Source organism: Berghia stephanieae, chromosome 7 (assembly GCF_034508935.2).
Source record: "Berghia stephanieae isolate SIO BIC M18660-M18661 chromosome 7, UCSD_Bste_1.3, whole genome shotgun sequence".
Taxonomy (NCBI): domain Eukaryota; kingdom Metazoa; phylum Mollusca; class Gastropoda; order Nudibranchia; family Aeolidiidae; genus Berghia; species Berghia stephanieae.
The window spans coordinates 35,670,889-35,693,414 of NC_088366.1; the positions used below are offsets into that span (position 1 = coordinate 35,670,889).

A 22,526-nucleotide genomic window follows, 5' to 3' on the forward strand; every position below is an offset into this window, starting at 1 on the left:
CTACTACTACTACTACTACTACTACTACTACTACTACTACTACTACTACTACTACTACTACTACTACTACTACTACTACTACTACTACTACTACTACTCTTCCTCATCTTCCTCCTCTTCCACCCCTTCCTATTTCTGCTACAAACTAATACTTTCAACCACCCTCTCCCCATCCCCACTTTGTAGAAGACACATTGAACATCTGCTTTGGTATACTAAACTTGAAAAATTCATTCCTTTTCCAATCACTCTCGTCTTTGAGAACAACGTTATTATGCGCAGTGTGGTGTTGTTTGAAGTCTGGTTTCAATCATTGTGGAAATTTACTCCACATTAATCCAATTTGACTCGGGGCTAAGATCAGACTTGTTTTTCGAATCACTATAAGTCTATGTAACGCTGTAATAGAATTGGCAACTGTGTTGTCGTCGTCGTCGTTGTTGATGATGATGACGATGGTGATGATGACGATGACGACGACAATGACGACACGCAATATGCACCACTTATCTCCGAGGCTGGGGTACACGGCGGTACTGTGGTGCGCCTATGTGGTCTAGTGGTATGACCCTCGCTTTCGGATAGGAAGGTCCTGGGTTCAAGCCTCGCGCTCGGCGCATAGTTGAGTCCTTGGAAAAGGCCCTTTACTCACATTCTCTCACCATACTCAGGTGTAAAATGAGTACCTGGCCGTTAACAGCGTTGTCTTTGTCCGAAAAATTGTAATATTGCCTAACAGGCGGCACGTCCTGTCCTACTTGTTAAATGTTGCTGTTGACCAGGGACCCCTTGTAAAGCGCTTTGAGCACATTTTAGTGGATATTGCGTTATATAAAAGCCCAATTTAAATTTAATTTACTGCTCCGATGCCATTTCCTTACACAGATTATTAGTGCCAATGGAGATACAATATTTTTATCTTTATTTTTCTTAGGCTGCTTCCACCTCCACTTAGGATATTTTTTATAATGACTTAGAGCGTCTCTCTCTCTCTCTCTCTCTCTCTCTCTCTCTCTCTCTATCTATCTATCTATCTATCTATCTATCTTTCTCTTTCTCTCTCTCTCTCTCTCTCTCTCTCTCTCTCTCTCTCTCTCTCTCTCTCTCTATGTACTATGACAACGAAGTCGATGATGAATATGATGGCGATGATCAAAAAAATGCCTATTTTGGTGATGGAGAGAGAGAGAGAGAGAGAGAGAGAGAGAGAGAGAGAGAGAGAGAGAGAGAGAGAGAGAGGGGGGGGGGATACAAGGGGAAGTTAGCTTCTAAAAAACCCGACACATTTACCTTTTTCTCGTCGAGTAAAGAATGTGTCAATGCAATAATAATATGACATTTTCATTCCTATTTTACCAACTGGTATTTTGGCCTGGCATGTCCGTGTAACACAAGTACATGGATACGTTCGTCATTAATGATGGCTGAGTCAATATTGTTTCAATGGCCAAAGTAAATTGCTTCAATGGCTAAGGTAAATTGTATTACGCAACAACTCTTGTGTTGTTATTATTATTATTATTATTATTATTATTATTATTATTATTATTATTATTATTATTATTATTATTACTATTATTATTATTATTATTATTGTTGTTGTTTTTGTTAGTGTGTGTGTGTGTGTGTGTGTGTGTGTGTGTGTGTGTGGACACAATAAATATTTATCTTGCAGGGAACTGGATTTTGAACCCACTGGAGTCGCAATATGGGGATTTTGAATGCTTCCTTCATTTTTCATAATTTTTGGGACACGAGAACTTTTAACGGAAGAGACCTGAGTCGAGCTTTTTTTTGAATAGCGCAATATCTACTATTATACCTATATCTCAAGGCAAATTGCATTATAAGGGGTCCTGAACCAATAAGCTCTGAACTTCTAGTACGAAATAAGACGCCCGCTTGGCCCTTTTTACAATTGTTACGACAGAGACAACGTCGTTACCGTCCAGGTTCTCGTATTACACCAAGGTATGGTGAGAAAATTTGAGTAAAGAACCTTTTCCAAGGACTCAACTTTATGTCCTCCGCCATTCCGGAACTTAAACAAAGGGACGTTGTTGTCACAAGCCAAATGTCATACAACAAGACCACAAGTCGCCTTCGTCCACACTTTTTAAACAGCGGTATGTTTTATCATATTTTTTTTTAAACCAGTTAACTTCGCGAAGTCCCAGGTTTGAGAGTTTTTGACAAGATGTGGGTCATTTAAATCGATAGGTATTTGAAGGACGAGCCAAATTTTTAATTCGCGCTTTTCCAGAGTCACGACAGTTAATTATTGGTTAATAGTGTTGATGGTGAAATTTGGCCATGCTATTTTCCCACCAATAATTCAGATTACAGGGCGAGGGGAATTAATTCCCTCCCCGTGTTCTTGTTGGCTTTTCCCCTTGTCTTTTGAGAAGTTTGTTTTGTTTATTGGGATAGTGCCATTCAATGTGGCTACTAGTGTTATAGGCAGTCAAACACGGTGACAAAGTCAAAATTATGGTAATACTTAATATGTACATGTAGGGAAAGGGAGAGTAAGTGATTTACAGTCAGGGTCATTCTACCATGAACCCAACATAAAAACACACGGTTTGGACAACAATGAACAGATTGTCTTTTAAACCTGTTTAGCCAGTGAAGCATCTCCCCCTTTTCACCTTTTCGCTTAATTCCCTGTAGTTTTGCGTAGTAAAGAAGGGCGAAGCGAGATTGTAGAAGTGACAATGTCGAGTTGGACGTCTAGAGGGCCTATTATTGCTTGAGATCCCGTGAGACTGGTAGTTTTATCTATTTATAGCTTAAATACTTAAGTTACGACCTCGGAGGTTTAATGGGAAATTTGTAAGGTGGACGTACTTAGTTACTTACTCATTGACCTTGGGAACTAGTTGCCTTAAGGAATTCATCTTTGTGAAGTGCCGTTAGATTGAATTTCTAATGAGGCAATACAATTAATTATGATTTATCCGCATTCACTTGCTTTCTTTTCCTATTCATTCTGTTACATTGGTCTCATGAAAGTTAAAAATGTGAAATAAATGAAAATAAACTAATAACCAGTTATTGTGCGCACTTTCAGATTTACCTCATTTAGTAGTTCTGAAACATTTCCATTTCATCTTGTGCAAATCGTCTGGGAGACTTCATTTTGTTATCACTATCGGACAATAATATGCATTGATATGTAAAGTCTAAAAGTGCTCATCATATCGGGGGGGAATGAGACGATGCTACTAGTCTTTTCCATAGAGATGTGGGCTTCAAAATAATAATACTTTGTTATGTTCATGCTACTCCTTATCAATACTATTCCCGTTGAATACTTTAACAATTTAAATTTACCACGTTATGAACTTTTTAAAAGGTTAATAGTTATAGGCAATGTTGTCCTCATGAAGACATGTTGATCATCGGTAATGCATGCATGTTGTTCTAGATACAAATTTGGGATACTTTCCCTACATTCACATAAAGGATACTCTGAAATGTTGTCAAGATATTAGATGAAAGGCATTTTATTGTTGTGGACAGTTATAAGCCTTGAGTTGGTTATTAACGCCATTAGGAAGGACTCAGCCTACTGTAACTGCCCGTTGATTTGTAACACCACCACCCCCTTCCCTTTCTCTGATCACAATCTAGTTAATTCCTAACCGTTTGCCGGCGCTACCGTGCTATTGTTCTTTGTGATAAGTTGAGCTCTGTGACTCCCTTGGGGGCGAGATTTAGGCAATACAGGGACACCCTACGACAGCTGTTGCTAATTTGGCTCAATTCCAGCCACGTCGTTAATACCCAATACTCGGTGCCATTAAATGGACTTCTAAGGGATGCAGTATAGATAGTCTGCGGATAACGCCAAACTGATACGTGTTTTAGACTACTAGAGAGGTGATCAGTTATGCCAAGCTTAACAGGCGACCAGTTTACTGAAACGATTATCAATGCACTGTAATGATAATATGTATAAGCATAATAATATGCGAGGACACTTATTCATCAAAGGACATGGAGTTCAAAGGTAATGTAACTCTCTATTTCAAAGTATTAATGATTCATGGTTGCATGTATTGGAAATGTTTCTCTTGCCATGACTTCTACTACCCCAATTTCTTCACTGTAGTCGATATAGTCTCTGAACAAAAAGATTCCCTTTATTCATCCCATGGGGAAAATTTGTCTCAAGGGTTTATTCCAAGGGAAGACTGGAATAACCCAAGCGTCAGTACAGCGCCGCAAATTGAACTCAAATTGTCTCTAGAAACCACCTCCCCTTTACACTTATGCTTTCGTGCAGACACATTTACTTACACCCATACATGCGCTTGAAATATATATATATATATATATATATATATATATATATATATATATATATATTATATATATATATATTATTTGCGGGTGGTTGGATGGGAGCATCACCCTTGAATCGTATACCTATGATGTTCGCATGGGTGTACGATCCGATAGTGATGTCGTTTCTTCTTCTCTTTACTAGCCTATCCTGCTTCTTTGGTTTGTGATTGTATTTTTGACAGGGGATATTTTTTTTCCTGTAAATCCTCTGCCTGTTTGTTCTTGGTTATTTATAATTTAGCTTATGTCTTTAGGTTATGATTTTGATTGACATTTGTACTATTTTTGTTAGATTGCTTGTTTTTTTGTTTCAGCGGTCTCTCGTATAACCTCAATTGTGTTGGAAGAGACGTAAAGCAACAAACAAAAAAAAAAAAAAAAAAAAAATATATCACTCTTTCCCTCTCTCTCTCTTTCTCTCTCTCTCTCTCACACACACACACACACACACTTTCACTCTTTCCCCCTCTCTCTCTCTCTCTCACACACACACACACACACACACACACACTCTCTCTCACTCTTTCTCTCTCTCATTCTCTCTTTCTCTCTCTCTCTCTCTCTCTCTCTCTCTCTCTCTCTCTCTCTCCTCTACTATATCGATCTATCTATCTATCTATCTCACTCTCTCTCTCTCTCTCACACACACACACACACACACACACACATTCACACAGGGGTGGGGGATTACATATTTTATTCGATTAGTCTATTTATGAAGAGCATTGTAATTTTCTGAGATTAAAAAATTATAGCTTTTGAGAAGCGTATCGTTGCTCTTTTGGGAAACCAAATTGCTGTGTTGCATACCGTCATTTTGTCATCCGGTTGCATTATCTCTAAAATGCCGGGTTTTATGACAATCATGATTTTTAAATCAATTCTCATCATTGGATTTCTAGATTTATATTTTAAAAACAAAAACAATATTCGTTATAAAAGAAATAATAATGATGATAAGAACCACAACAGCAAATAAATAACAAAGAAGAAGAAGAAGAAGAAGAAGAAAAAAATCTTTTACCATATAAATTGATTTAAGTCGTTGGACATCCTGCCCCATATGCAAATTTATTAAGGCTCACGACCTTAAAAGAACATGCTGGCTTACAATAATTGTTATAGTGATGAGTATCATATATTGATCTCATGTGGCCTTTTCTTACAATCGGATCAGATAATGCATGTCCATAGCTATCAAAGCTATTTTGAATTGTTTGGACATTAACAAAGGGGTATCAATGCATTCCAGAAACACACACACACACGCGCGCGCGCTTTCTCTCTCTCTCTCTCTCTCTCTCTCTCTCTCTCTCTCTCTCTCTCTCTCTCTCTCTCTCTCTCTCTCTCTCTCTCTCTCCCCCTCTCTCTGGGTGGGGTTCCTTACCTACCATAGTGGGCAGGGAGGCAGTTACTGTGTCTTCTATCCCCCTCTATCTGTTTTCCAACATGCTTTCTATCTTTGTCTTGGAATGAGATTACTTGGTTTAGTCCAGGCCTTGGCCGGATACCCTAGCTGGAAGGGAAACAGTCAAATGTTTAGTTAGAGTTTTGGGAGATGATATTTTTTCCTTGTAAATCATCTCTCTGTTAGGCACTGTATTGTTTTGTTTACATATTATATATGATTTGTAAACGTTTGAGTTTATCCCTCTTAGTTGGGACCTGTGCTTGTGTCTGGATGAGACTTTTAGGTGATCTCAAACTAAGTACTTGGAATCTACATCTGTTTCCTATTTGAACAAATTCCTCTTTGTCTTGCCTTTTCTTGGGTGCTTTAATTGTAATTCTATAACTTTTTACTTTCCCATTTTCTTCCTTTTTACTGGCGCTGATATGACGTTAATGTGTTGCAAGCGCCATAAAACACTTTAAAAAATCCAACAAAAAACAACATCATCTCTCTCTCTCTCTCTCTCTCTCTCTCTCTCTCTCTCTCTCTCTCTCTCTCTCTCTCTCTATCTATCTATCTATCTATCTATCTCTCTCTCTCCCCCCCCCCTCTCTCCTCTCTCTCTCTCTCTCTCTCTCTCTCCTCGATATATATATATATATATATATATATATATATATATATATATATATATATATATATATATATATATATATATATATCACATAATACACACACTTATTTTTTTTCTTCAACGTTGTTAACTAAAATAATCTGCTTCCTTTATTCCTTATTCCTTCACGTAGCGCTATCACCATAATTTCTTCGTTTATTTCAGGCCGTGGTGTGTGTATGCAATACAGTCTATTTGCTAGCTTAGAGTTTAACCATGAAATGGTTTCCTGCATCCCCTGATTCGTGTTAATGACCTTGTGTATGTTTGCATCCATGTCCCGGGTATTATCACGACATCAGGTCACTTTCTATGTCCAGTCGTTTGGTCTCCGGTTGGGTTAAAATTAAACCAACCTGCTGGTGACTTCAGACATAACGCATTCGAGTGTAATTGTGTATGCAAGATCTTATAGCTCCCGTGAACGAGAGCAGTATCCATAATACATGAAGTTATCGCATGGATGCTGTAAGATCTTTGTTATGATGGGGTTGATGTTCTGTAGATTGCTTGTTATTTGTTGAAGAAAAGAAATATAATTGCTGTCTTATTTTGAGGAAGGTGATATATGAGGCATGTTATGCCGTGTGATTTATGGAGTTCTTGTAGTCTTGCGAATGCGAATAAAGTGAACAGTTTAGTTGCCAGTTCGGAAATGCTCCTGTGAAAAAAAAACTGAATTAAATATTTCAATAGGACATGATGGTGTTCTAGATGTGTTGTTTTTCATGAAATATAAAGGATTGAATCTTCGATTTTTTGTGCTAAGAGCTTATAATAAATATGAAGCTTATACGTGTGTTACATAGTTATACAAGAAGTATCCTGCATAATGTGTATTGTGTCGCTTTGTGGTCTTGTGTGTACGACACCCGCCCTCGGATCTGTGGGTACATGGTTTGAGTCCCGCTCCGGCGGCTCAAAATGAGTCCTTGGAAAAATAGTCAGTCTTTACTCACATTCTCTTAACATAGTCAAGTGTGAAATAAATACCTTTCTGGGAACCGCGCTGTCTCTGTCAGGGAAGAAAGAAAAAAAGTAATGTCTCCATACAGACCTCGTCCTACATGATAAATGTTGCTTTAGCTTGGGACCCCTTGCCTTGTAAAGCGTATTGAGAGCATTTAGTGGAAATCGCGATTTGTTGTTGGTGGTATTGTTGTTTTTGTTGTTATCGCTGCTGCTGCTGATAATAACCATGATGCTCATGCTGCCGATTGTGGTGTCCTTTTTGATATTTCTGTAATTATTGTTTTTGTTATGTTTTTAATGAAATGAAACTTCAGTCCAAATTATATAAGGGGTTGGATTTTGTTGACTGATTCAAAATGCTAGCTGAGAATGATGATACTCCCTTCGTTAGATACACAGTGAGTGGTAGTCGCATTCCATGTCATCCCTTTCATCGCATCTGGTTATATCCATGAAAATGAGTATCTTGATCAAGATAACAGAATCCATCCCAGAAGACAGTCACATGGCTCACCCCTGGGGAAATTGAAATTCAATGTTCTTCAATTCTTTGGCAAGAATTATTGATCAGACTTTATCTCAAACCGTAATCGGAAAATAAAAGCGAACATTTCTTCGTATGTGGGGAATTCTGTGCAGTTCTGTTTACAGGATGGAACATAAATGATCATTGTTCTTGTAATCTCATTTAATTTGAATTGGTTTTTTTTTCTTTCTTTTTATTTTGACCAGATTCCGGAATGACATATTTGTAAAGGGACAAAATAAAGTATATAGAAGTGATTGAGCACCGAATCAAAAAATATAGAAGGACCTCGGAGGGCCATGGATTATTCACAAGGACCTGGATTTTAATGAGCTCATGGTAAGTTCTCTCTCTCTCTCTCTCTCTCTCTCTCTCTCTCTCTCTCTCTCTCTCTCTCTCTCTCTCTCTCTCTCTCGCTCTCGCTCTCGCTCTCTCTCTCTCTCTCTCTCTCTCTCTCGCTCTCTCTCCGCCATTTGCGCCTTCTACATTCAATCTTCTTTACACTCTTTTGTTCACATTCCTTTAAGCAGGTTTGGTGACTATTGAAAATCCAGGATCTTATCATTGATTATTGCAGACAACCCCATTGGTCCTTTGGTCGGTGCTTAATCTGAATTGAATCTCAACGCTTCTTCTTACCGTTACTAGCCACCTTACATATTATGGAAATAGAAAATAAAGTGGATCCAATGTGACCACTCACCGGGCCGTGTCCAGTAATATTGTTGTCTTGTTTCAATGAGAAATCGTCGTTTTCCATTTTGGCCAGAAAAAAAGCTTCATGTTATCGATATATTTAGATGAGTCGCGATTTGTCAAAAAGTCTTAAACGAGACATCTTATATGACTGTCTCTGAATTCAAGCTTGTTAAAAATTTGCAATTCATCTATATATATCGTCATATGAAGCAATGTTTTTCTGAGCAAAATCGAAAAGAATGTTTTGTCATTTTACTGTAGATTGGCTCTATAAGGTTTGAGAGGTTCTCGTCTCTGTTCCTTGAGTGCAGACAATTGGCTATTGCCTCTCTCCAGAGTTTGGCGACATAATGCTTGATAAAGACAAAGTAAACACTTTATGGTCATGATATTTTAATGACAGTTTATCGTTTTTTTGGAGGAGTATTAATTTTTCGTCTCTTGGAAGACTCTATAAACTAATGTAAATTTATGCACGTGTACAATTTTGTTTTTTTGCACTAAATTCCCATATTTTCCACAATGTTACAAAGATTTTGGTGTGAGGAACAAAGAGAAATGTATTCTTAAAGCTGTACCTTTATTAAGATGAAAAATATAACGTCGCAGATAATATTAGGAGCCAATATATCTTTTAAATCCTGTAACTTTATGGCAAAAATATTTTGTCTAGTGTTCGACCTCTACAAAAAGTCTTAAGTCAGAAGAGGATTTTTTTAAAAAGGAGGAAAAAAAGATGGAGCTATGAGTTATGTGAAGTTACTCCGTCAAAAATGTTATAAATCTTAGCATCCTCAACTATGTTACAATTTAGGAAAGATGATTAAATATACGAGTCCAATCATTTTTGAATATTCGGTCTAAATTATAGAATTTGGCTAAAATCAATATGCGATTCCTGCAGAGGGTGGTGTTGAAACAGTTTCCTAAATCGTCAAAAACTTTAAATTTTAAACTCTGTTAATTTAAACTTAATTTTCGATCGTCCTCTAAATTGAAACTCAATTCTCCATCTCTCTATCTGGTTCCTCCGTGCATAATGTCAGATTGACGCGATAGGTCTTATGATACGGAGATTAATGATAGTAAAAAGATATAGAACCTTCAATTTTATTTACGAAAACAGATATTATGGACATTCCGAGTTTCCCCTTTGCCAACAAAACACGATGAATGAGAAACTGAAGGCGAATAATTAGAAGATGGCGTTGTTGAGGCGAATTGTAACTGAGGGAAAACCCGAAACATCCTTATCATCTATCTTCGTAAATTAGATAAAGAAGAAGCTTCTATTCCATTTATTTGTTATTTATATCTTCAAGCAGCAACTTGCTGTATGGGATGATAGTGATAGGTTGACATTCAATAATGTGTGCCCAAGACGTTTTCGATTTGGTTGGTGTTGACTTTGCTTTTTCCGCTCAACTTGTATGACTTTGAAACCCACGGTAATAAGTGTATAGTATTCGGGCTTGCCACTTGCCATGCTGATAATGTTTTTGTTAAGGACTTAATGCTCGATTGACTTGGTACCTATCTACTTTCTTTCACGACTTACAATTTTGTTATTTTTTCAATTAACCATAATTGCTAGATATTCTGAAAAATTATGGGGCCGCACTAAAATCAAATATTAGTTAAGCAGTATTCTATTTTTCTCTCATGTTTTTCATACGATTGTTTAATAGCACTGTGCTCGCAATTAAAAGGCTTGGGCTTCGATCTGGGATTGAGTCACGGTTCTTGGGGGGGGGGGGGGGGGGGGGGGGGCTGTCAACCTGTCTTTGAATAGATCAGTTGAATTGAAAGGAGTGTGTACTCGGTTTCATAAAGGTACTTTAAACAGCCATATGGCCCAAGACTTACTTCTTGTGTTTTGAAAAGGAACGCTATTTTACTATTTTGTTTTTAATATTGGGGTTTGTTTTTATAAAAAGGTTTTCAGTATTGAAGACAATTCAGGCATCAGGTTGTCCCCCCCCCCCCCCCCCCCAATATTTTGTTTGTTTAGGGATACATTTAATTCCAATATTTTGTATATTTACAACTTATCTGCTTAACATCCGAACCAGCGATCCGCTGAGCTCTAAGCCCTTAGGTCTTATGCCGTGATGTAAAAATTGGATTTCTTGTGTCGTTGCTGCATGTGAGTTTATTTTAAAATTAGTTGCTGATGTATGAATGTAGTGGTAATAAGTAATAATGTGAAATTGAATGTAAGCTTCAATTTAATTACAAAAACAGATCAAATGAACCTAGAACCTAGAGGACTTTGGATTGGACCCAGCTTAGCGAAACCCAGGTACTTGAATCCAACGTTCGATCTTTATGTTATTCACTTGTGCATCTCAAATACCTGTTCGAATGAGAAATGCCGCCACGCCCTGAAAAATGAACCCACTTTCTAAAAACGTGGCCAGAAAACTTTGACGTCATATTCGGATCGATTGAGTTTACCCCTAACATGTCAAATAGTCTGAAAGCTTGAAACTTTTTTTTTTTTTTTAAACTTTTGACAGTGTCAGATAGGAGACTTTCTTTTACAAGTTAGGGTTATCTTAATCTAGCCTATTTAAAGCGACGTTTCGTGACAAAATTTGATATTTAAAAAGTGTTATGTCATTGTATGGCAGTATTATTTAATCATGGCCGGTGTTAGAACAGGGTACATTTACGGTGCATAAATTGTGTGTTAAGTACGCAGTTGGATAATCGATTCTATACCATAATTCTGTCATGTCAAGGGTTACGTGAAAGAATGTGTGGATTGGTTTTCGTGTTCCATATCATCAATCATTTTTTCCCCTCCTAATTGATCGCCGTCTACCTCCATTCCATAACTGTTATTTTCTTCTTTCTTCTTGGTGTGTTTTCTATATTATAGGGCTGTGCTAAAAGGTCTAGATGTTTGTTATGTGCATTAGAATTTGAAGAGAAATTATTAATATCAATAATCCTCGACGATTCGTTGTTTCTTTGCAGTCTATGTGCATTCATTAAGGGGAGTAATAAATGCCATCATAGAAGTAGTGAGTGACGAGGTGATAAGTTGACAAGGAAGCGGTTAGTAGAACTCGGTGGATTTAGGAACAATAGAGTGAATGCTTTCAATTGATCTTGATCCAAGCTTGGCTGCTAGGTCCGTAATGAATAAATCAATCCCACCATCCAGGCTTAGGTAATCGATCAATTCCACCTCTTACACGGAAGGACGTTCACGATCAAATAATAGTCTGTTTGCTGTCTTTAAATGCCGTGTACTCATCCATCGCTTTTGTCTTTTCGTTTTTTCTTTTATCCAGAAGAAAAATACCAACAATAAAAAGATAAAGACAGGGAGTTTAGATTGAAGGCAAATTTTTTTTTTAATTTTTCAACATAATAAATGCAACGAAAATAATGTATATGTTCAATCATTAATGTTCACACTATACCGCTTTTAAGCTTGAAATTGAGTCAGATATTTTAATGTCTGTTTGACTTGATTGAATTTTTATTTATTTTTTTTTATTTTTTTTTTTTTTGGTTTGTTTTGTTTTGTTTAATTCATAACATGATTCAGATTAGCAGGAAATTCCCTTGGCTTACCTATTCCTGATTTTTTTTGTTGGCCAGTAACCGTGGCACCGCGTTTGTAAAATTGTTGGGGGTTTTTTTTTCGTTTTTTTTTTTTCAAGTGATAGTAATTAATAGCGCTTCTCAGGCGTCATGTATCATTCTTCATGTTAGGTGTTGTTGTTGGCTTTAAACCAGTCACTGTAAAGCGCTCCGAACACATTTAGTCAATGGAAATTTTGCTATATTAAAGCTCAAGTTTTGGGTTTTTTTCGTTTTGTTTTTCTTTTTATGTGATGGTTCCTTTCTGTTAAAAGGATTTTCTTCTTTTAATAGTTTGTTGTGGTCTCTACTGATAGCATGATTTTTTAGTTGTAGACAATGTCATTCATTATCTTGTATAAGCCCTATTATTGATGATAAGATATTGGCAATGCAGCGGGTGGAATTCCCTATAGGACGGGATGACCGGGGGGCGTTGGCCATACTGGGCCACTGATTTCTCCATAGGCCCGTGGTCCACACCCATGCTGTTTCTTCTATCCCTTTATATCAATTGTCCACTTCATAATATGACTTGTTTGTCCTTGTTCTGGGATGCAGACCTGCATTTGCCCGATTTAATCATGAAAATCTTGATATTTGTACTTATTGCCAAATTATTGTCTTCTTATTTATTTATTATAATTAATTTATTTATTTATTTATTTATTTATTTGTTTATTTATTTATTATTTATTTTTTGTGAACAGTTGGCAAGTATAGAAATGATAACTGGTTTCCCCTGGACCTTGCCTTGGATCTTTTTTTTTCATTTATTATTATTATTATTATTATTATTATTATTATTATTATTATTATTATTATTATTATTATTATTATTATTATTATTATTATTATTATTATTATTATTATTATTATTATTAATATTATTATTATCATTTTTTAAAAAAAGAACGAGACTGTCAGATGGATAGTCTGCATTTCACACTATACATAAATGAGTTTTTAATTGATTTAGTAAACATATGAGTGTATTTATTTTGTCCCAGACGCCATGGTCGTGTTTATGTGGGGCGTTGGCCATACTGGGCCACTGATTTCTCCATAGGCCCGTGGTCCACACCCATGCTGTTTCTTCTATCCCTTTATATCAATTGTCCACTTCATAATATGACTTGTTTGTCCTTGTTCTGGGATGCAGACCTGCATTTGCCCGATTTAATCATGAAAATCTTGATATTTGTACTTATTGCCAAATTATTGTCTTCTTATTTATTTATTAATTTATTTATTTATTTATTTATTTATTTATTTATTTATTTATTTATTTGTTTATTTATTTATATTTATTTTTTGTGAACAGTTGGCAAGTATAGAAATGATAACTGGTTTCCCTGGACCTTGCCTTGGATCTTTTTTTTTCATTTATTATTATTATTATTATTATTATTATTATTATTATTATTATTATTATTATTATTATTATTATTATTATTATTATTATTATTATTATTATTATATTATTATTATTATTATTATTATTATTATTATTATTATTATTATTATTATTATTATTATTATTATTATTATTATTATTATTATTATTAATATTATTATTATCATTTTTTTTTAAAAGAACGAGACTGTCAGATGGATAGTCTGCATTTCACACTATACATAAATGAGTTTTTAATTGATTTAGTAAACATATGAGTGTATTTATTTTGTCCCAGACGCCATGGTCGTGTTTATGTGGGACGTAAACGTGGTTTTAGGTTAGATTCAAGGATAGATTACTCTTGGATCTACTTTCGATCTCGGATGAACTCGTCGGCTCTATGTTTTACTTTCTTTTTTCCTCGGAAACTCTTTAGACAAATCACATTCTTTAAGCTGTTATATCATCTTGTTTTGTTTTGTTTATTGTTGTTGTTATTCTTTTGTTTTTGTTTTTGTATTTTTTTTGTTTTGTTTTGTTTTTGTTGTTGCTGGCACTGAATTAGCCTAAAAATGTTCTAAGCAAAAATTGAACTATAAAAATAACACTGCCCATGAGTCTATTTTCGTCTTGCATTTGTTAATTTTATGTTGTTCTGTCGCAGTCTGAAGGGAGAGGTCTGTTAGCTTCCCGCTCCCCCACACACGTGCACTGGTTAATAGTTACTTTTTGTGCTTCACTCCGTCTAGAAGAGGAAACTGATCTTCTTCAAAGGATCTTTGGCTTTTGGATTCATGTATTAATCTACCGCTCGATACTTTTTAAGCGACGTATACTTATTTGCAGATCTGATACCCACAATGTTATGGAACCATCGCTTTAGTAGAATTACTCTCAAACCAACGCAAATGATTGTCCTTCACAACAATGTTAAATCAAGCCCTTAATTGCGTTCAGTTATTATCACACCTGGTAACGATGTGCTCGTAGGGGTTAAGCATTTTTTCCAAAGGGACAATTGTTTAGTACATTTTATACGAGCCAACGGTGTCCATCTCTTTAATGTGTACAAAGAGAACTTCTGTTTCTATTAAATGCGATCTGTGATTAATGCAGAGGTTGCACTCAAGTCCATGCTTCATCCATTAGTATTTTCTTTATCATTTCAGTTAATCTAGGAGCATTTTACATATTTTATTCTTTAAAGTAATTGAATTTTATGTTTTAATTTGATCATACCGACTGAATAAGATGGTATTGTTACCCAAGACGTATCTGTTCCTCCTTCCCTTGGCATCCTTAAGCCACTAGTAGTAGCAGCAGCCTCGCTCGGCGCATAGTTGAGTCCATGGAAATGGCTCTTTACTCACATTCTCTCGTCGTACTCAGGTGTAAAATGAGTACCTGGCCGTGAACAGCGTTGTCTCTGTTTGCAAAAAAAAAAAATATATATTGTAATATCACCGAACAGGCGTCATGTCTTGTTCTACATGTTACATGTTGCTATTTGTCAGAGACCCTTTGCAAAGCGCTTTGAGCACGTCTAGTAGATATTGCGCTATATAAAAGTTCACGTTTTATTTTTGTTTTGGTTTTATACTGCTGCTGCTACTACTGCTACTACTACTACTACTACTACTACTACTACTACTACTACTACTACTACTACTACTACTACTACTACTACTACTACTACTACTACTACTACTACTACTACTACTACTACTATGTGTGCACGTGTGCATTGCTACTCAATGCCTCCTTACTCTCTCCACCCCCCCCCCCCCCCACACACACACACACACGTGCGCAAGATGAAAAGGGTGTAAAACTCCATATCTTACCTGCCCAAGGCTTTTCAACCCGTCATCGATAGTATCGGTGATTAATTGATTTGTTGACTGATTGATGCAATCTTTTCACCCACCCACCCCCAAACTCCCGATACTTCCTCATCCTCAGTGTATCGTCATTCATTACCACATGGCTAGGACCCATCACGACTTCGCCACTAGTCGTTTGTCACCTTACTGTAAAGCGGTAGACTAGAGATTAAATTATAATACGAACTGTGGTTAGATCATTTTACTTTTGTTTCGTTTTGTATTGAGGTGGGAAATGTGCTGAACATCCTCGTCTCTTTAGATGATTATTAACGCACTGTGTTTTAAACCGACCATTTATTATTGTTTGGCCTGTTTTGAGTTTTTCTGATTGGATTCATAAGATTTTTCAGACTATAGTCTGATGTAAACTCCACCCCCTCCCTACTCCTTTCAGACGGGATTTTTTTTTTCTCCAGACGGTAAGAAGTGAAAGTTGGTTAATATTTTGTTGTGTTTAGCCGATTGGAATTATCTTCAGAATTGTTTTTAAGTACAGCTGATCCATTAACTGATTTTATCCCCTTTTGCACAATTATTTATTTAATTTTTTATTTATTTATTTATTTATTTATTTATTTATTTATTTATTTATTTATTTATTTATTTATTTATTTATTCAAAGATAAAACCAATGTATTTTTAAAATCATACCCGCCCTCCTAACCGTTCGGATTTCGTGATGATGAACTTATAATAGAGTGATTTGTAAAAGTAATTTCCACTCTCTTGATTTTTAGTACAAAACAATGAATGTCATCTGTAAAACATCAATGGGAAGCTCATTCATTTCTCTATCCAATATATATATATATATATATATATATATATATATATATATATATATATATATATATATATTATATATATATATATATATATATATATATATATATATAAATGGACGCTTTTAAGGACAAGTGGGCTATCCCAGATTTTTCGGGTTTTTTAAATAATTACATAGGGGTCAAAAGTGGGCGTTGCCCTACCCCCTGAAAAGGTTTCGAGCATCAATTTCGTTTATTTGCTTCGTTATCGGTATAAACTGCCTTGTGTTTTAACCGAAAACACAATGTGTACATAAGTGTAAGTGGGCTAACCCTTCAAACATGGCTTCTGAATGAGACATGTCGAATTCATGACTGGATGAAGAAAACTCCCCACCAAACAACAATGCCATCATATCAGATAAGATAATGTTTTGCATTTCAATTGTCAGTGTAATGTGTTTAGACGCATAAAACATATAATTTAAGGCAATAAACATGTGTTTAATGTAGGAAAATTGATTAAATTGACTGCATGTGTGAGAGGGACAGCCCATTATTTCGCAACAAACATGACCATGTGTAAGATGGGATAGCCCATTTAACTAGGGATGGCCTGGTGTGCAAATTGGTGGGATAGCCCTTATTATAGGATGCTGTTTAAATATGGACAACTCGGTCAACCCACTTGTTTTTGATAAAATAAGAGAATTCTGTAATGTATTTTTTTGCTTTCTTTTATGACTATCACCGTCAAGTACACTTATTATTCCACACAGAAAGTTTTGAAAAAAAATATTGAATAGTATTCGAGTAATTGGACATTTTATGGGATCGAAATCTTCAATGTCGATTTTCTCAAAACAGTAAAATCTGGGATAGCCTACTTGTCCTTAAAAGCGTCCAAATATGTTAATCTCAAACCCCTGTATAAAATGATATCGACCGTTTAAGAAGTGACACTAAAAAATTGAGTTTGCAAATTAAAACACAACTTTATTAATACTGTGTGTGCCACCCTTTAACTTCATGTAGGGAAATTACTCGCCTTCGCATGGACAAAGTTCAACAAAGACTGCAGTGATTTTATCCCTGGCATCTTGGAGAAACTGGTTTAAATCATCTACATTTTGGTGAGGGCCAGACGATGTGCTTCTTCATAGTATTCCACATGTTCTGGAGTGGATTCACGTCATCAGTAGTAAGCCTCGCGGTCCGAATGACGCTTGCTGAGAGTTGTGTGATTCACCCACAGAGTTTTAAAATTCGAGCAGTATAGCTGCTCTCTCATCCATGATGTTAATTGTTTCCATTGGTCACGATCCTGGGCCAGTTTTGAGGCCTATCAAGATCTTGTTGTCCCTTTAGTACGGGCACTGCAGTTTTTCTTAGTTATTCATGAATTAATTTGGCCTCATCTGAATTCAGAAATTTCTGATATTTAGAGAGATCCTGGTTCAGTGTGGATTCATGTCAAGACTGTCTAAAATTATTCGAGCCGTGAGCGTCATGCATAAAAACTGTTGGGATAGTCCACTGTCTCTAATGTAACTGTAACCTGCTATTTAGTCTCACATGGCTGTCGTTTGGCCTCTCGTGGTCCAGCCCTAAACTACCAAAGTACCACATCCCCCGCTTCTGATTGAAATGTTATTATCTTGCTGAAAACGTCAACCTTTTTTCCTGTACTTCTTATATTAATTTGTAAATAGCCTTTCGTGATATACCAAACCTGCGTGAATATTCTGCAACAGACAGCCCAGCCTGAACATGACCAATCAAACGGGCACGGTTCTCAAGTGTGAATTTTGTTAGCGACATTATACATATGTAGTTACAATTAAAGAACAGAAAAGACTGATGTTGTCGATATTTGTTTATCAATTCATGTGAAGTCACGTTGATTTCAAAAAGGGAATTGAATTTCAAAATTGGTGTAAAAAGCCCATGATTAAAGTGCCTCCAGTTGCATTGGTTTCCCTAAAATTGTTACTTGTGCACATTTTTGCAAATCCGAAATTTTGGTATCTAAGTTCAAATTACAAGCATTGTATCTTTTGATTGAATGCAAAGATAGGAATATAATTACATTCATTGAAAATGTAATTAGGTTAAAATGATATAACACAACGTTATGTTTGGTTTGATATAAAGGAAGAAATAAATGTGAACTTATTTTTGCACATGACAATAATGTGTTCCGGTGATCACTCAGTTCTGCAATATGTGTAGGGAGATGTGCATATATCCATGATCGTGTCATATTTAATTAGTTTCCCAGCTGTTTCTCTGTTAATGTTTGCATTTTTTACAGTCGATTTTAACGGATCATGATTCTCATTTTATCGAGACCGTTAAAACCGTCAACTGCTTTCTTTTTAAATCTTTAATGCCTGCGCAGATTACCTGTTTCTGCTTTTGAATAATAAGCAGTCTCGAGTTCACGATAATTTTAAATCTATCTATCTATCTATCTATCTATCTATCTATCTATCTATCTATCTATCTATCTATCTATCTATCTATCTATCTATCTATCTATCTTTATCATTAGTAGTTGGTTTCAGAAATCATTTAATTCCATAATATGAACTATCCACGAGGGAAGTACACGCACTCGCGTCGGACAAGTAATGTTTTCCAGAATGCACAAATTTTAATGTGATTTTTTAAAATTATTTGTTTTGGGTTGGGTGTTTTTTTTGTTGTTTTTTTTTTTGTTGTTTTTTTTTTTTTTTGTTGTTTTTTTTTTGTTGTTTTTTTGTGTGTTTTTTTTTTTTTTGTTTGTTTTTTTTTTTGTTTGTTTTATTTTGTTTATTTGTTTGTTTGTTTTTTTTTGTGTTTTTTTTGGGGGGGGGGGGGGGGGGTTCTGTTTTGTTTGTTTGTATAGTGTGTTTTTTATTGCTGTTTGTTATTGTTTTTTAGCTTGTTTTTTTTTTTTTTTATTGAGCCAACTGTGGTATCGGCGATAGGAATAGTACGATCCTCTTTTACATTATTTTGGCACATTCAGGGAATGAAGAATATTTCATTTTCCTTACAAGAAAGATCTTCAGCTGCTGCTGTCCAGTGATATTTAAGCCGTTTTGAGTCGAGCCCTTGGCAAAGGCTCTTAAATCGCGTTTACTTATTGTAGTCGAACGTAAAATGAGTAGGCCCTACATGGCCAGCAAAACGTGTTATCTCTCTCGTGATTAAATTATTATAGTGCCCTACAGGCTGCTCGTCTCGTATTTAGTAATCCTTGGTAACAAATGGAAAGCATTTTTCGTAGTTGCTCAGTGTAAAAAGCTAACTTAAAAAAAATAACATCTCTAAGGTTTGGGGTTCATGTGTGTGCACCAAATATTTACCCCGATTACTTCCTTATGTTAAACCGCAGACCCATTGAAATTGGTTGTCACGCCTAGTGTACACGAGTTTGACTGTCGAATTGTTATCGATTACCTTTACCTTATACAAAAAGCCGAGATGCAATTTGAAACGTCGGTTTGACCGACTTCCCAATTTGATTCTGATCTAATATGGTGTTTGGTATGTTTACAACGGTGTGTTCAGTCACAATAATCCATTTGACGTGTTATTACTTATTTGCAAACTCACAAATCCTTATAGGTTTGCCTTTAACCGTATCTTGTACACAAATATTGTCATTAATAGCCATTTCGAATTTAGATCTAGATTTACCCAGGGGATTAGATGTAAGTGGTTTATTGGACATTTTCATTGTCGCAAAGCTCCTTTTTAGTGGCAATGACTAAGAAAGTTAAGTACATTTACATTTTGCCATGCCATGCTTTTATTGCATTTTGTCTTTTGAACAATCGGTATCGCCAAGTGTGTCAAATGCCATAATCATTATTGGGCTAGAGAGGTTTATCACATGAGATCAACTTAACCCTGGATAATAATATTTTAATTACAAAAAGAAAAGTGTATTATTCAACTCTGAATTGGTGGATTTCGTCATGGAGACAAAATTCTTCTCTCAAAATTAACAACGAAAATGATCAAACTATGCAGACATGATCTGAGAAAATTGGTCATTAATTTTGTGTTTGTTTTCAGAGCCCCGTTAAGTTAACTTATTTAAAGCCAAGTCAATAGAAGTGAATGGTTGATTTTGTTTCCAAAGGAAGTTATTGTTTATTTTCTAGCAGACCAACCTTTGCGAATAACCCGATGATTATGATTTATTGATTGTTTGCCAGAACTGGTTTAGCAAGTGTCATTTATTGTTATTGTGCGTCGTTGGTTTGATCTGGAGTGTTTTGAGCTACATCGAACCCTTGTTGTTTGGGATGTGGTCACCTTGGATACACCACTGTGCTTCTTACGCTGCCGCTGCGGATATTTATTTGCGTTCACGTACGGATGTTTGAATTTATGTGTATGTGTGTGTGTGTGTGTGTTTGTGTGTGCGCGCGCGCGCGTGCGTGCGCATGTTTGTATCCTACACAAAATCCATGCATAGGTAAATTGTTAAGAATCTATCTTGATGATATGAGTGGCTGTGTCTCGCCGTCAAGAGAGAATGCACGCTGCTTGGCTGAAAAAAAAAAGATTATTCATGATTGACCATATCGCCCTTATCCTAAACCTAACAGTGTTTTACTATCCTTTGGATGGCACGCTGATCAATAGCAAAACACTCCCCACCATATTTTATGAATTTGACCTCTATCTTTTTAAATATAATGGTCGTCAGATCGAGCTGCCGCGGGGTTGTGTCAGAAAAAGAAAAAAAAACTTATCTTGGACTCAAAACTCTAGTCGTTCTCGATTTATCTCAATATTATTGATTCATCTCAAACATCGCCCACCCCACCTCCTCAAACTCCCACTATCAATCAATTATTAATATTATCGTTTTTCATCTTAGATCTAGAATCTCCTGTCGCGTATTGTTAGATTCTTATCCACTCTGATGCTGGTATTGTTGTTATCAGGGACCAAATTAAATATGTTGCACGAATAGATTAGACAAGACGCCTAGTTTTTGCCATTGGTTTTTGTTTTGGCGTCTGCCTCCCTCTCTCTCTCTCTCTCTCTCTCTCTCTCTCTCTCTCTCTCTCTCTCTCTCTCTCTCTCTCTCTCTCTCTCTCTCTTTCTCTCTCTTCTCTCTCTCTCTCTCTTTCTCTCTCTCTCTCTCTCTCTCTCTCTCTCTCTCTCTCTCTCTCTCTCTCTCTCTCTCTCTCTCTCTTTCCTCTATCTCTCTCTCTCTCTCTTTCTCTCTCTTTCTTTCTTTCTCTCCTCTCTCTCTCTCTCTTTCTTTCTTTCTCTCCTCTCTCTCTCTCTCTCTCTCTCTCTCTCTCTCATTAGCAGGTTTGTTAAGAACCTCGACATGTAGAAGTAATAGATGGTGAGCACCAGGACAGGTAGAATTATCAAACTGAATCAGCGGATCCACGTTTTCACTTGAGTTTATCGAGTGTAGTTCATTGTTTTCGTGCCACGAGAGAGCTTAAATAGTAAAAAGATATTGAGCTTATTTATATAGTGCAATATCCACTAAACTGCTAAAAGCGCTTTACAAAGGGTCCCTGACCAACAGCAACACGAAACACGTAGAAGGAGGCGTGACTCCTGTTGGGCGATATTACCAACAAAAACAAACAATTCCGACAGAGACAACGCTGTTAACGGCCAGCCAGGTACTCATTTTACACCTTATTTCTGAGTACGGTGAGAGAATGTGAGTAAAGGGCCTTTTCTGTGAACTCAACTATGCGCCGAACGAGGCTCGAAACGCTGGCCCTTCCTATCCGTGTGATATCACAAGACCACATAGCCGCACGTTATAGTATACTTTGAAATCTCTTTGGTGCCACTAACTGTCAACATTAATTGTTGCTGCTCTGTGAGTTTCCGTTATCTTGATTCGTGCAGACACAAGCGTTACTAAACAAGGAGCTGGGATTAGCCGACTCCAACTGGTCATGCTGACCATATTGTGTAACTAAAGCCATCATGTTTTCCCAATTTACTTCGTTACAATAATTATTGTCATGCTAAGTATTTAATGACCAGGACGTAATTTACTGCTTATTGATCACCTTCGGGTTATCCTTTAAGTCACTGCTGTCAATCCACGTATCATATTGCACGACGCTTGTGCGTGTTCTTCATTCGTGGATGGTTCATATGGGTTTAAATGATTTCTGAAATCAACCACCAATGATATAGATAGATAGATAGATAGATAGATAGATAGATAGATAGATAGATAGATAGGGGGCGAGTTTATGTAGTGTACAATAGAGA

The 22,526-nt window shown here is 36.2% G+C and overlaps 1 protein-coding gene across 3 annotated transcripts in view; it reads left to right on the forward strand.

Moving 5' to 3' along the window:
* The window catches only part of LOC144977155 (uncharacterized), a 115,664-nt gene that overhangs the window by 65,771 nt on the left and 27,367 nt on the right, over positions 1–22,526 (forward strand). For 2 of the 3 annotated variants that reach the window (XM_078922021.1, XM_078922022.1), the window contains one exon: positions 8,124–8,256. The gene's annotated coding sequence lies outside the window, so the exon portion shown is untranslated. Of the gene's footprint in view, positions 1–8,123; positions 8,257–15,654; positions 15,918–22,526 lie in introns of those variants that run through there. The other variant, XM_078922023.1, reaches the window with a different exon arrangement.